This window comes from Olea europaea, unplaced genomic scaffold (assembly GCF_002742605.1).
Source record: "Olea europaea var. sylvestris unplaced genomic scaffold, O_europaea_v1 scaffold2737, whole genome shotgun sequence".
Taxonomy (NCBI): Eukaryota; Viridiplantae; Streptophyta; class Magnoliopsida; order Lamiales; family Oleaceae; genus Olea; species Olea europaea.
In genome coordinates, this window is record NW_019245798.1 from 39,536 (window position 1) to 53,044 (window position 13,509).

Consider the following 13,509-nt stretch of genomic DNA (forward strand, 5'->3'; position numbering starts at 1 on the left):
ACTAATCTCTTGATTGATAGAAAATACTATTTTGAATAAATGCTTGAATAACTTCATTAATAAAGGCGAGGATGACAAGACAAATTCAAAAATGAGTAGAGAAATCGAGTAACTTTAGAAATACAATAAATAAAAAACAAAAGTACTAATTCCGAAATAAATCATGAGTTTATTTGGTGTAGATCCTTTTATAATAAAATTTATAAATAGTCATTTATTATTTTTTATTTTTTAGAATTTGTCGTTAAAAAGTAGGGAAAAAATTATAAGTCTACGTGCAAACTTATTTTATTGAAAGAATATGTGATTAAAAATGAATTTGAGAAAAAAAAAACTCTATCCAACGGGGGCAATATGCATAACATTGTTATTCAAGATAATTATCAATTAAGAAATACTTAAAAGAAAAATAAATTATGTACCTACTAAGCCTCTATTTGGCCCCAATTCTTAATATTAATTTTTCTTTAAACTCATTTTTAATCATGAAATTTATGGACTCCATAATTTTTTAACCAAATATTTCATCAATTTTTATTATAATCTAGTAAAAATCTATTTTTTTTTTTGATATCCAGGTATCTCAACTTACACTAGACTAAATCCTGGACCCCCAAAACCCTTGCCCCTAAAACCTTGGAGAAGGTAAATCGCGGGTTATGCCTCAACTAGATCACAGGTTCCCCCCACTTCCTGTACACTTCTGCCCTACAAGAGATCCTCCTCCAAAGTGATTGCTCCATACCAAATAAATCTGACAGCAGTAAAAATCTAATTTTTAGTTAAACCAAATGCGAGCTAAAGCTATACGCTACAGGCATGAGGACCTCAGCAAATTCTCTTCAATAAACAATGAAATCTGAATTATGACAATTTTCTTTATTTAGTCACATAATTTCTATTTTTCAAAGAAAAATAACAAATAAGAAAAATTTATAAAATAAGATGAAAAATTAATGGACAGCCAAAACATTCACTATATCAATAATTTTTACAAGAATAATTTCATAGTAACTCCAAAAATTTGTCAAAATTTTCACTCACCCATGACCCAACTTCAAAATTCGTCGTGATATTTTCATGTGTAACTCCAAAAATGTGGTTGAACTTCAGACTTGCCATGTATATTGTATAAATGGTTGTGCTACATATACATGATGATTTGCATATATACGATGTAGTGTGATATGATTGAGTCAGAATAAAAAAAAAAAAAAAAAAACTCTACTCTATTTTTAACACGTCGTCTATTTGTAAACCATTATATAGTTTCATTATGTAAAAATAACATTATTCTTGTATAAATACTTAACTGCAACGTCAGCATCTTTCATTCAAGGATTTAAAGCATTTATAAAAATTTAGTTTTTACTACAATCGAATCATTTTTTATTTTAATTTTTTTTTTGTAGAAAAGACCCATCAATATAAAATATATACATTTAAGCAAAATATTGTACTGTATTATAAATTCTTAAGGGAAAATTGCAGCCGAGATATCAAACCTTTCGTTTATTAGCAAACTTTACCTAAACCTTTAGTTTGTGCCAACCACAGTTCCAAACCTTTCAAAAATATGCATCGGGGGTCCAAATGGATGAAATACATCCAGTTGAGCGTTAGTTGACCAAAAATAGTAAATGTTGACCTATTTTGGCTAGATTGGAAACGGTAAAATGATAACTTGATAATTACCATATTAAATAAATTCAAAAAATCAAGAAAAAATAAAAAAATTAAGAAAAGAAAGTAAAATAGGGTCATCTTCTTCACCACAACCCACCCCACCGCACCGCACTCCACCGCCCAGTCCAAAACCACCGCTGTCGACGGCTCAACTGCTTGAAGCTGCATCCCAAGTTCCAGCAAAAAATGAGCGACAGTGTTTCTATGGGCCAAAAACCACGTTTCTATCAACCGAAAACCAATTTTTTTTCGACCACCATTGAAGCCGATTTTACATGTATTCTCATCAAATGCTTTGCGTTTAACACAAAACGAATGGGAAAAACTTTACTGGTCCAATTTGTGAGTGCTTATATAGATTTTTTCCTGTATCACCGAATGAATGGGGAAAACTTTACTGGTCAGGTCTATTACATTTTATTTCTGATTTAAATCGTTTCTTGATGATTTGGGGCCATGGAACTGCTCGTCCAGGGGAGCATTAACAGCCTGTAACGAAGTTAGGCTATGAGTGTTGAAGGATTGGCCAGAATTGGAGGAACAGCCGTGCGCAGTGACGATTTTTTGTGCGTGAAATATGCCTGATTTTCAACCAATTATTGCTATTTTCTGTTATGGGATGTAGAGTGAGATTAGGAGGTGTTGGTGATGTCAAGATCCGGTGATTTTTTCGGCATTGAGTGGGTGGTGGCAATGTCAATGGCTACCACGGTGTGGTTGGCCGGAGAAGGAGGAGGAAATATGGGGTGGGGGCAGTATTAGTTTTGAATTTTTTCTTAATTTTTTGATTTTTTGATTTTTTTTCAATTTATTTAATATGATAATTATCAAGTTACCATTTTACCCTTTTCAATTTAGTCAAAATAGGTCAACATTTACTATTCTTGGTCAACTAACGGTCAAACGGACGGTTTCCATCCATTTGAACCTCCGGTGCATATTTTTGAAAGGTTTGGTACTGTGGTTGGCACAAACTAAAGGTTTTGGCAAAGTCTGCTAATAAACGAAAGGTTTAGTACCTCGGCTGCAATTTTCTCAATTCTTAAACAAAAGTTGCACATTGATTTTTAAATGAACTTTTAACAATTTTAATTGAAACTTTTTAATGGAAATAAATTTGAAAATTGACACCCAATTCTTTACACGCGCGCGCGCACACTCTCTCTTAATCTGGACATTGTAACATTATGCTGAATGTGATACAATATAGTACAATCACTCGGATTTATACAGAAATTTTACAAGAGCACTCAAACTTCTTTTCGAAATTTAAATCTTGTAATATATACATAAAGTTGTAGCATGAAAAGGAAAATTAAGTTTAAATAGAGTATTTCAATACAAAAAATACTGTTAAATCATAGCAAATTAGAATATGAAATTTGTACATTTTATTAAAACAAACTATTTCCAACAAATTAGATAAAATTTTGATCAAAGATATTACATTGCAGCAATCACTAATCATTTTTATAAATCATAGTTTGTTTCAGAAGGTAAAAAATGTGCAATGCATAATTTGTTCGTATTAGTAGATTGCATGTTGCAATGGTTAAGAAAAAAAAAATATTGTTCCAAAACATAACTGAACATAGTATGGAACGCAATCTGATTGTTAAAATATCATTTTGTAACATATAAACCTAGTGAGTTAGATACGAAGAAAAGTAATTCGGACAAAAAATGAAGTGACTCAGACAAAAAGAACGGAGTGATTTAGACAAAAAAAAAGTTATCGACAGTGACAGACCAATCGATCAAAAATTGATTAATACGTAATCAATCAAACACTACTTACAAACCGCTCTTTTGCTCAGAAACGAAATGTTCCTGGCAATTATTGCTCCCATTGGACCATTTGTATCTATAAGCATCATTATTCAAATTCATGGATTTCTCAGTTTGAGAAATCAAGTTAAGAGGATCGAATTGACTCTTTTTCAAATTCGATAAAATGTTGGTTAATCATATATTTCATTATAATTCTATGATTCAGAGTATCATTTTCTATTTGATCCCTTTGAATTCCATATTCGAAATTGTGATCGGATCAATTCATTAAAAAGAATCAATGCACTACATTTCTTACATACCTCCAATTTTATAGAAATTAAGCCCTTGTTTGAGCTACATTATTTTCCTTATGATGCATTTTTGAGTGGTATATTGACGGGAAATGTGTGGTTAAAAAATAAAGAAAAATTTTGAATCCGCGTGTAATATATTTTATTGAAGAATGTGTGGTTGAAATGATGTTAAATCACTGTTTAAGAATATATTTTTTTGAAAAAATATGGCTCAAACATAGCCTATAAAAAAAATCCGCATATTAAAATACTATGATGTAACATAAAAAGAAAAAATATGTTGATTTTAAACATGTCTATTAGACAACTGTATTGTGTAGAAGCTGGAAAAAGAATTATTTAGGACGTGATCTTTTTCCATTCTTAAATCTTAAAAGCTCTAATCCTGGATAGGATTCTAGAGTGATAATTCGGAAAGAAAAATATTTCGTGCTCAATATCATTATCTTCGAAATTAGTAGTTTTATACCGTGGTATGGAATAATCTAGATAACCCATACATACAACTTACGTCATACAATCTGCTGAGTAACAAACAATAAAACACTACAAAAACCTGCAATTGTATACACTAATTCTATTTGTAACTGCTCAATGTGCTGCTGCTGTCTTGTAATCAACCATGTGTAGGAGCTAACTTGTGCATCTACATGGCTGCTGATTATTGGCTTCTGAGTTCTGACTTATGATTGCTGTGCTGTTCTTTTGTTTCTCCTCAAACAAGCTCTCTTATTTGCACTACTTTTAACTCACCCTAACTTGGATCATTCCGACTTGGATGGTTTGCAAATAATCCAACTATCTATCTATACTCCCTTCGTCTTAGAATTGACGGTGGAGATTAATGTAATAACCTTCTAGATTAATTCGACTAGTTTCCTAATGTTCTAGATTCTTCCATAATTCTCTTCGATGGAAATGTGTAGGTTGTCGGTCTACACTTTCAGCTAGCCGGAATATTTGGTTGCGTTCCTTGTATCCAACCTTCGACTTTGCTTGCTTCTACCATATTTATCTTGTGTCGGTGCCTTCATTTGCCTACATTGCATGCTATAAAAATTTTGCATTTCTTACTTTCATCCCACGCGTTCAGCTCATTGCTTGAGCGTATCATTCCCCTTGCACGCATTTTTGGGTGCATGTTTTGGCTGCTCTTGTGGGTCTTTAGTTGTGTCGCACATGGAACATGGCAACTAACTCAAGTTGACTTGCTAATTAAATTATAAAGGTGAACGTATTAGGGATACATGACCGACTAACGTAGATTTTAGCAGTTTCCGCTATTAAAAACTGGTTGTACAACTATAATGAAATATCATGGATAAACTTGCTCTTTTTGAAGAGTCAAGGACCAAATTATTATTACCAAACCAAATTTTCCTTAAATATGGATCTATAACATGTTCAAAATTTAGAAGACCAGAATAAATGGAAACCTAGTCAACTCTGTCTCTGTAATAAAAAATAATAAACAACAAAAAACATTGCTTAGAAAGGCAGAAGGAATTGCAGAATAATGGGTTGTAAAGAGACGAAGAGCGGCTTTGTTTGGTCAACACTGTGTATTCAAAAAAGGCCCCGCCAGTGTCCCAAAATTTTGAAATTTAATGATATTTTAGATGTAGATCTCGAAGAATGGCCCATTTCTCACGCTCCCATCATATCCATTGATCATTAGTGATTTTAGCATTGTCACATAAAGATTTTTTAGAAATGAATCTCTAAAAGTGTTTTTTATGAATATGTAGTTTAAAAGTAGGAAAATTTTATGAAAAGATACGAAAATAATTTAAAAATATATATGTGTGTAGTTAAAAATAAGTACGAGAAAAAATGATTCTTAAAAATCAGAATTAAACAAGGACTTACTTTTCGTGTGGTGAATCATATTTATAAGTAACTCATTTTGTTAGTAATGCCATGACGCCTTCAAAATAAATGAGAAATTTTTTTTTAACAAAATTGACTAAGTAAATGACTTGATAATTTTAGTAATTTCGAAGGATTTTTACTCGTGTTCAAACTCTAATTTAAACCAACGTAATCTTTAAACACTATTTTAATAATAAATGATTTACGATTTTATTCTTAAAGTAACAGTAAGTTTAAAGAATAAATTATCAACTTATTGCCATCGTCTCATTGGAAAAAAAAAATAAAAAATTGTTTCATAATAGAAGAAATTTCAAATAACTGCAAAGAATTTGATATTGTGAATTTGAAAAGGACAAATTTAGGGGGTGTTTGGGAGTTATTTTTCACTCCAAAAAATTGATTTTTTTATCGTTATTTCACTATTTTAGTCATAAAATTTGACTTCTTCTCTTATAGGTGATCCTCACTTTTCTCCTAACGGTTACAAAATCAATTTTCAAAATCACTTCCAAATGAAGTCCTAATTCATTAGGGTACAAAAGCAACAGATGGAAGATTCCAGGTTTCCAACTACTATTTCACATGTAGTTGACAAAAATTGAATCCTTATAATGAAATTATGTTTAAAAATGTGTGTAGTAAATTCGAATGATAATTTCTTTTTCTTTTTCTTTTTTTTTTTTTTTGGTTTTGTAAAATTCAATTTAACATCCATAGTTGTATAAAACTGAAAATTCTTGAGAGTGATCAGAGAAGTCTTGGAAATTTGTGACATATATTTTTTATCATGCTTTGAACTTCTTCGATAATTGTTATGAGTTTAATCATTTTTCTTACAAGTTATACCCACTCCACAATGAAAAATGGCTGAAAGTCATTTTTATTTTAGCAAATACAATAGTGTTCATAGAATCGAAAAATAGTGGTGGGAATGCATTGAAAAAAAAAATTGTATCGATAACCAAATATTTAATTCTTTTAATGTCAATTTTATGTGGTATTTATAATTAAATAATATGATATGTATGGAGGTTGAATTGTGTCAAAAAAATTTGTTTTTTATAAAGAAAACAAAGTTGAAAAAAAAAGTAATGCTATTTATCACCATGATTATTAAACATTGGCAATGTGACAACCTATTATCCTTGAAATCTCTCTCTCTCTCTCTCTCTCTCTCTCTCTCGATACCACATCTCCTCCCCATCTCTCTCATAAAAATTGAATTGTCCAATCACTTATTCCACATAGACTGTTCTATTACCAATATTCCACCATATTCATAATGAACAGCAGTATTCTAATAAATGACCAACCCATTTATGGAGGATTCTTTTTTTTTTTTTTATCTTTATTATTTTTTATTTTAAGGGATTTTTTTTAGCCATTGTTTAAAAAAAAAAAAAAAAAGGAGTTTTGAATAGTATTTTTAGAAGAATATATGATTAAAAAAAAAAGGAAAAGAGTTTACATGGAAAATTTTAATTATGTGAATGTGATTGAAAATGATCTTATAACAAAAAGAATTTTAAGACAATGGACACCAAAAAGGAGATTAATTATATGAGTTTGGCTAAATATATTAACTCTATTTTTAATAAATAAGCTACATTTTAATTACATAAAATGTTCATAACCTTTCCACATTAATTATCACATTTACATCTCAGACTTTTTTCATCGTATTCTTATTCTCAAATTAACGTACATTATTCTTGATTATGGTTTCTTTCCAAACTTTTCTTTAAGTCGATTACAAAATGTTGCGTTCTTAAGTAAAATTTAAATAAATAATAATGTAAAAAATGCTATTAAATATTCGACACTCATTTTAAAGTATGTTAATCATATATATATATATATAGACACGAAAATTATGACTAAGAACAAGATTTTCTGATCAATAAAATGTTAAAAATAAGAATGTGGTGAATGAAAAAATTAAAAATATAAGCGTGACAATAAATAAAGGTTGGTGACCTTTAAAGTAATTAAAATGATATGTATTTATAAAAAATGTGGTGTGAACGTAGCCCCCATGAATTTTCGTACTTATAATTAATTCATTTTGTTAGCATCGAAATCCTACTGTCTATAGATGAGAAGTTTAAACAATTTTGACCAAGTTAAATGACTCGATACCCTTTGAAAATTTAGAGAACTTTTACCCATGTTCTAATTTTAGGCTCCGTTTCGTATCTATTTTTTTCAAAATACATTTTTTTTTCAACCATACATTATTTATTAAAATAATATTACACGTAAATAAAAAAAAATTTCTTATTTTTCAACGACACATTTTCCATCAATTTACTATTCAAAAATGCATTTTTACACAAAAATTTCTCTCAAACACCCCCTTAAATATTTTGATATCCAATTAATACTAGATGACCAAAAATTTTATTCTTAGAGTAACCCTAATTTTAAAGAGCAAATGAATTTATGTCAGGTGTCTTGTTGTAAAAGAATTACAAAATGTTTTATAATTTGAAAACATTTAAATAAGTACAATGCAATTGTGGATTTAAAATGACAAGTCTAAGTCAATTTAAAGAATTATTGACATAGGAGCACAAGAAACGAAAAATGGGGGATTTGAATTAGAATCATGCTACGAGTACATGGAGTTTGACATTAAGTCCCTATTTGTTTCCCATTTTTTCTCCATTAAAATTAAAAATATGACCGTTATCCATCACATCAAATCACCAAATTTGAATTTCTCTCTTTTGTACTTTTGTATGAGGCCCGTAACGACTATATTTTTCATCCTCATTCTTCCAAATATGAGAAACAAACAGGGGCTAAGTTTTACATTGTACCACGTGGCGACATCCCATTGGACAATTTTTGAAAAAAATACACTTTCCCGCCAACTTTATTTTTTAAAACGTTTGAAAACAATGAAGTGTCAAACTCCATGTTAAGCAAAGAATATACAAGAAGCGTTATTCTTTGAATTATTATTATTGGAATAATTTGAGTTTATAGGGTCAGTCATGCCTGATGTTTTGCAGATTCTCATATGAGATGGGCTCCATGCGGGACCTGTCGCATTAAAAAAATATCCCAAAAAACCGACCCTCCCAATGTTTATGTGCATTTTGGCAGAACCTGTAGGAAGGATTTTGTACGTGAAGCACGACTAATTCTTAGTGTCTAGAAGGTGAAGAGTAAAGATATTACTAACCTCAACTCGATCATTGATATAAATTAGTTGAGAATAATGAAAAGTATTTTTTTGAAGAATGTGATATTAAAATGTAGAGCAATTTTATTTATGAGTTTACATGTAAAATTACTTTCATGATGATGTATGACTAAAAATAAATTTGTTTTTTCTTAATCTCTGCCAAATAAGGAATAATACTAATATATTTTCACAGTAGGCTTTTAATGTGCACATTCAAATTTGAATAGGCTTTCGAAAATTTTTCAGTGAAGCTCAAAAGTCCTCGACTGTGCTAAAAAAAAAATGTAATAATTGCCATAAAAAAAGCTTTGTAGCAAGAAGACTGTCAATGTTAGATGAAATTTTTTATTTTTTTCAATCGCGACATTTTAAATAATTGAAATATGGCTGTGAAAACGCAAAATAACAATAATTCAAGAAACAAAAATATAACTCACTCTAAGTCCCCGTTTAGAAGAGATTTTGAAATTTATTTTTAATAACACCTTTTTTCTATAAAATAATTTTACATATGGGCTTATAACCTTTTTTTAACTTTTAAGTTTTAACCATACAATTTTCAAAGCAAAAAAAATTACTTTACACAAAATTTATTCTAAGGCCCTGTTTAGTACCCATTTTTTTTAAAATGTATTTTTTCTCTTCTATTCAACCACACATTCTTTATTAAAATAATATTACACGTAAATCAAAAATTTTTCCTTATTTGTCAACCATACATTTCACATCAATTTACTATTCAAAAATACATTTTTATATAAAAATGTCTCCCAGACACCTTCTAAAAAAAAAAAAACCTACCTCGAACATACTCTAAGAATATTTCTCCCCAAATACTAAGACAAAAAATCGAAAATAAATGGAAATCAAAAGCCATTTTTCTCCTAGATTAACTCCCACATGCTGGGGATCAATTTTAAAAAACTATCAATCAACCCATAAAAATGTGAACAAATCACCAAATCCAAGTAAATAATAATAATAATAAATAAATAAATAAATAAATAAATAGATTAATACCTAATAATTTTGTAATGCGACCCCAAAAAGTAATCAAAGTTTCTCGGGTTAATTATATAAATGGTCATCGAACTTTGCCTTATGTTACTATTTAGTCACTGAACTTCGTCAAGTGTTACTATTTCATAACTGAACTTTAAAATATATCTCAATGGTCACTGAACTTTGCACCGTGTTACCCATCCGTCACTCAAATAGAAAAATCCGTTATGTCCAACAAACGGCGTCAACTTGAGTGACAGATGGGTGACACGGTGCAAAATTCGATAACCATTCAGATACATTTTAAAGTTCGGTTATAAAATAGTAATATTTGATGAAATTCATTGACCATTAAGTTACATTTTTTAAGTTCTGTGACTAAGTAATAACATGTTGAAAAATCAAATCGACCTCAATTACATTGATACTATTCGAACATTTTCGTACTTTTATTTAATTTTTCTTTGTCAATTTCTTTTAGTGTTTCAACTCTTTCTCTTTCAATCTATTTATGCGGAGTTTGAGATATGGTGAATTGATACCAGTTGATCTAAAAATCAAACGTACTTTTTCACCGTGATGAATGAATACTAGCAACAATTCTATTTTTATTTAATTTATAGGTCTCTGATTTTCCGTTTAATCTTTTTTCCCTTTATTTTTTTTATTTCTTCTTTCATAAAGGTCGATTTGAGAAGTTTAGCCCTTGTTTGATCCCCATTTTGAGAGATAAAATGAATTTTTGAATAGTATATTGATGGGAAATGCGCAGTTAAAAAATAAAGTAAAATTTTGAATTTGTGTGTAATATTATTTTACTGAAGAATGTGTGGTTGAATGATGTCAAATAACTGTTTAAGAATTTTTTTTTTTTTAAAAGAATGAGACTCATACAAGAGCTTAATAATTCAATTTTAAAATATATCTTAATGGTTACTAAACTTTGCTCTATGTTACTACTTACTCACTGAATTTAAAAAAATGTAACTCAATGATCATTGAATTTCGCCAAATGTTACTATTTCATGGCCGAACTTTAAAATGTATCTCAATGATTACTGAACTTTACACCATGTTATCCATCCGTCACTCAAATTGACGTCGTTTGTTGGACTTAACAGATTTTTCCATTTGAGTGACGAATGGGTAACATGGTGCAAAATTCGGTGACCATTGAGATACATTTTAAAGTTTGATTATGAAATAGTAACACTTGACAAAGTTCAATGACCATTCATATAATTAACCCAAGTTTTTCTTACTTTTTTTGAATATTTGGAAGGAAGCCAGGTGGCTCAATATCCGATTACCCTACCTAAAAAAATCTAGGGACAAAGATGGAAATTACAAATTGGAGACTGCATAAATTTATTTCAAGAAATTAGAAGATTTGAACTGTGCTCAAATCCCGCTCTCACTCTACGCTTTTGTAGACACGCGATTATATACACCACCTTCCATTTTCTCACACAATCTCACCTTCACACTCACTCACTCACTTATTACTTTCTCTCTATATGTAGATATACACATCGGGTTGTATCTATACACCACTGGATAAAGGATCCGGGTGAAATGAATCCCGATTGCTGTGTGCCGAGCTCTTGATGTAAATGCAGAGTGAGCTCAGCTCAAATTTCTTTTTTTTTTCTCTCTTTTTTTTTCTTTATTGTGGGTGAATTTTCCTACATTGTAAATTTCTGGACTTCATTTTTGTGCGCTTGTTGTAACTTTGTTGTTTAGAGCTTGATATGTGAAAATCTACATGATTTTGCTTAGATCTGTAGAGCTAAGACGAGGGTTTGGTTGATATCTGTTTTTATCAGTCTCCATCTTTATAATTCAGTTTGTTATGATGCTTTCTCATGTAAAGTTTGTGTTGTTTAAATGGCAAAAATATGTATTAGAAAGAAATTAATTCTTGGAAGCTTCCGAGATTACAATTTTTTGAGGATTATTTTTTAGTTATCTGGATTGACTCTTGGAGAACTTTGAAATTCGACTGAGTTTTTGAAGTAACTGGGGATCTGGATTGATTTGAAATTCAAATTTTTCCGAAGCTATTTATGTTAGTGTGAGTCAAGCTGCGGTTTTCAGAGCTCATGGTCCAACACCTCGAAGTAGCATTGGCTTTTGCTCGTCTTCGTCTTATTCCCCTGCAGTGATTTGTGGATTAATGAAATATTCAAAAATTTAATGTTGACTTTGAGCTAAAAGAATCTATAATTTGTTGGTATTGTTTGATTGACTGTTGATAAGAACTGTGGCTTGACTTTGGGTGTGACTATAAGCTGTTACTCTGTGAATTACATTGTAATTACACTTGAAAGAGGAAAGGAGAACGGGATATGTATTTTTGGGTGAATAAGTGGCTCTGTTTAGAACTGTTGCAACTACTGGGCATATTAATGCCAGCAAGTTGAGTGATACTGTCATGTATTCATCAGTTTTCCTGTTTATGATGAAATGTGTCGTGGGATCTAGCATCAGACAGACAAAACTTGCCTAAGTTCATGATAAATGGTTCCAATTAGATTAGTTAGTCATCGTTTCGTTCTGTTCAACTTTTTGAGCTTGCTTCATTTTTTCCCCCTATTATAGAAACTTGACAAGGCACTCTCTTGTTCCCAATATCTGTATTGCTCAACTTGTTTTGGTAGCTTGCACAATAAGATAGGAGGAAGATGGGCGCACAAAGCAATACTAAACAAGTTCAAAAAGTCCTTTCTGTCCTCTCTATCTTGTTAGTCATGCCTAAATTTAGAATAGGTTAGAAATCTGAGCTCTGACTGATCTACTTTTTTCCTTTTAAAAGCTATAACTGATTTATCTTTTCATAGAAACATAGTGCTAAGTCCAGGGTATAGAACAAGCAGCCTCAGTAGAATTGAAATTATGTTAATATAATTTTACCAGGAGTCTTAAATTTATAGGAACACATCACCTCATAATGAGCAAAATGTTAAAGAATTCATGGACAAACCCTAAAAGCTTCATTTTTTCAGGACTGTCTTGTTTATTGTAATTTCTGCATAAACATAGTTTCTTCTGTATATTTTGTTTGTCTTAAATATAAATTTGATATAACTGCAGCTTTAATGGAGGCATACTAATTTTGTTCTATGAACGTCATCCTATGAGGCATGCAACTATGAACAAAGAGAATAGATCTTCAGAAGTTGTAGGTCCTACAATGCGAATCACACGAGCACGGACTAAAGCCTTAGGCTCGTCAGGAGGATTGCCACCTTTGCATCCCTCAACCAAACAGGACGCTAGACGGGTTTTGCAAACGACCTCCAAAAGAGTAGCATCTGACGAGAACGAACCTGCTGCAAGTTCCTCTGCATTTTCTCAGCATAAGAAAAGGGCCATTCTTAAAGAAGTAACTAACACACTCTGTGAAAATTCATACAGAAACTGCATCAATGCAACAAAAGTTCATGTAAGACTATAATCATCATTTTGTCGATAAATATAAAGTTAAGTTCCTTTTTTACAACTCTCCTTGCTCTTGTTATAGCTCAAAAATTTTATGCAGGGGAGATACATTTTTTCATTATTTGTTGAATGCTGTTTTTGAACTAAAAGTTTGAATTTCTCTCCCAAACTTACTGAATTTTGATGTTCCTCCTTGTCAGCTTAGTAAACTGGATAGAAAAATTA

The 13,509-nt window shown here is 30.6% G+C and overlaps 1 long non-coding RNA gene across 2 annotated transcripts; it reads left to right on the top strand.

Annotated features, from left to right (window-relative positions):
• The first annotated feature begins 11,237 nt into the window (after window positions 1-11,237).
• Window positions 11,238-13,509, top strand: LOC111383672. Of its 2 annotated transcripts, none has more exons than XR_002700778.1 (3): window positions 11,238-11,463; window positions 12,937-13,288; window positions 13,485-13,509. It is a non-coding gene; the product is annotated as an uncharacterized LOC111383672 (long non-coding RNA). The 2 variants fall into 2 exon arrangements; XR_002700779.1 differs by having other exon boundaries at window positions 11,238-11,452.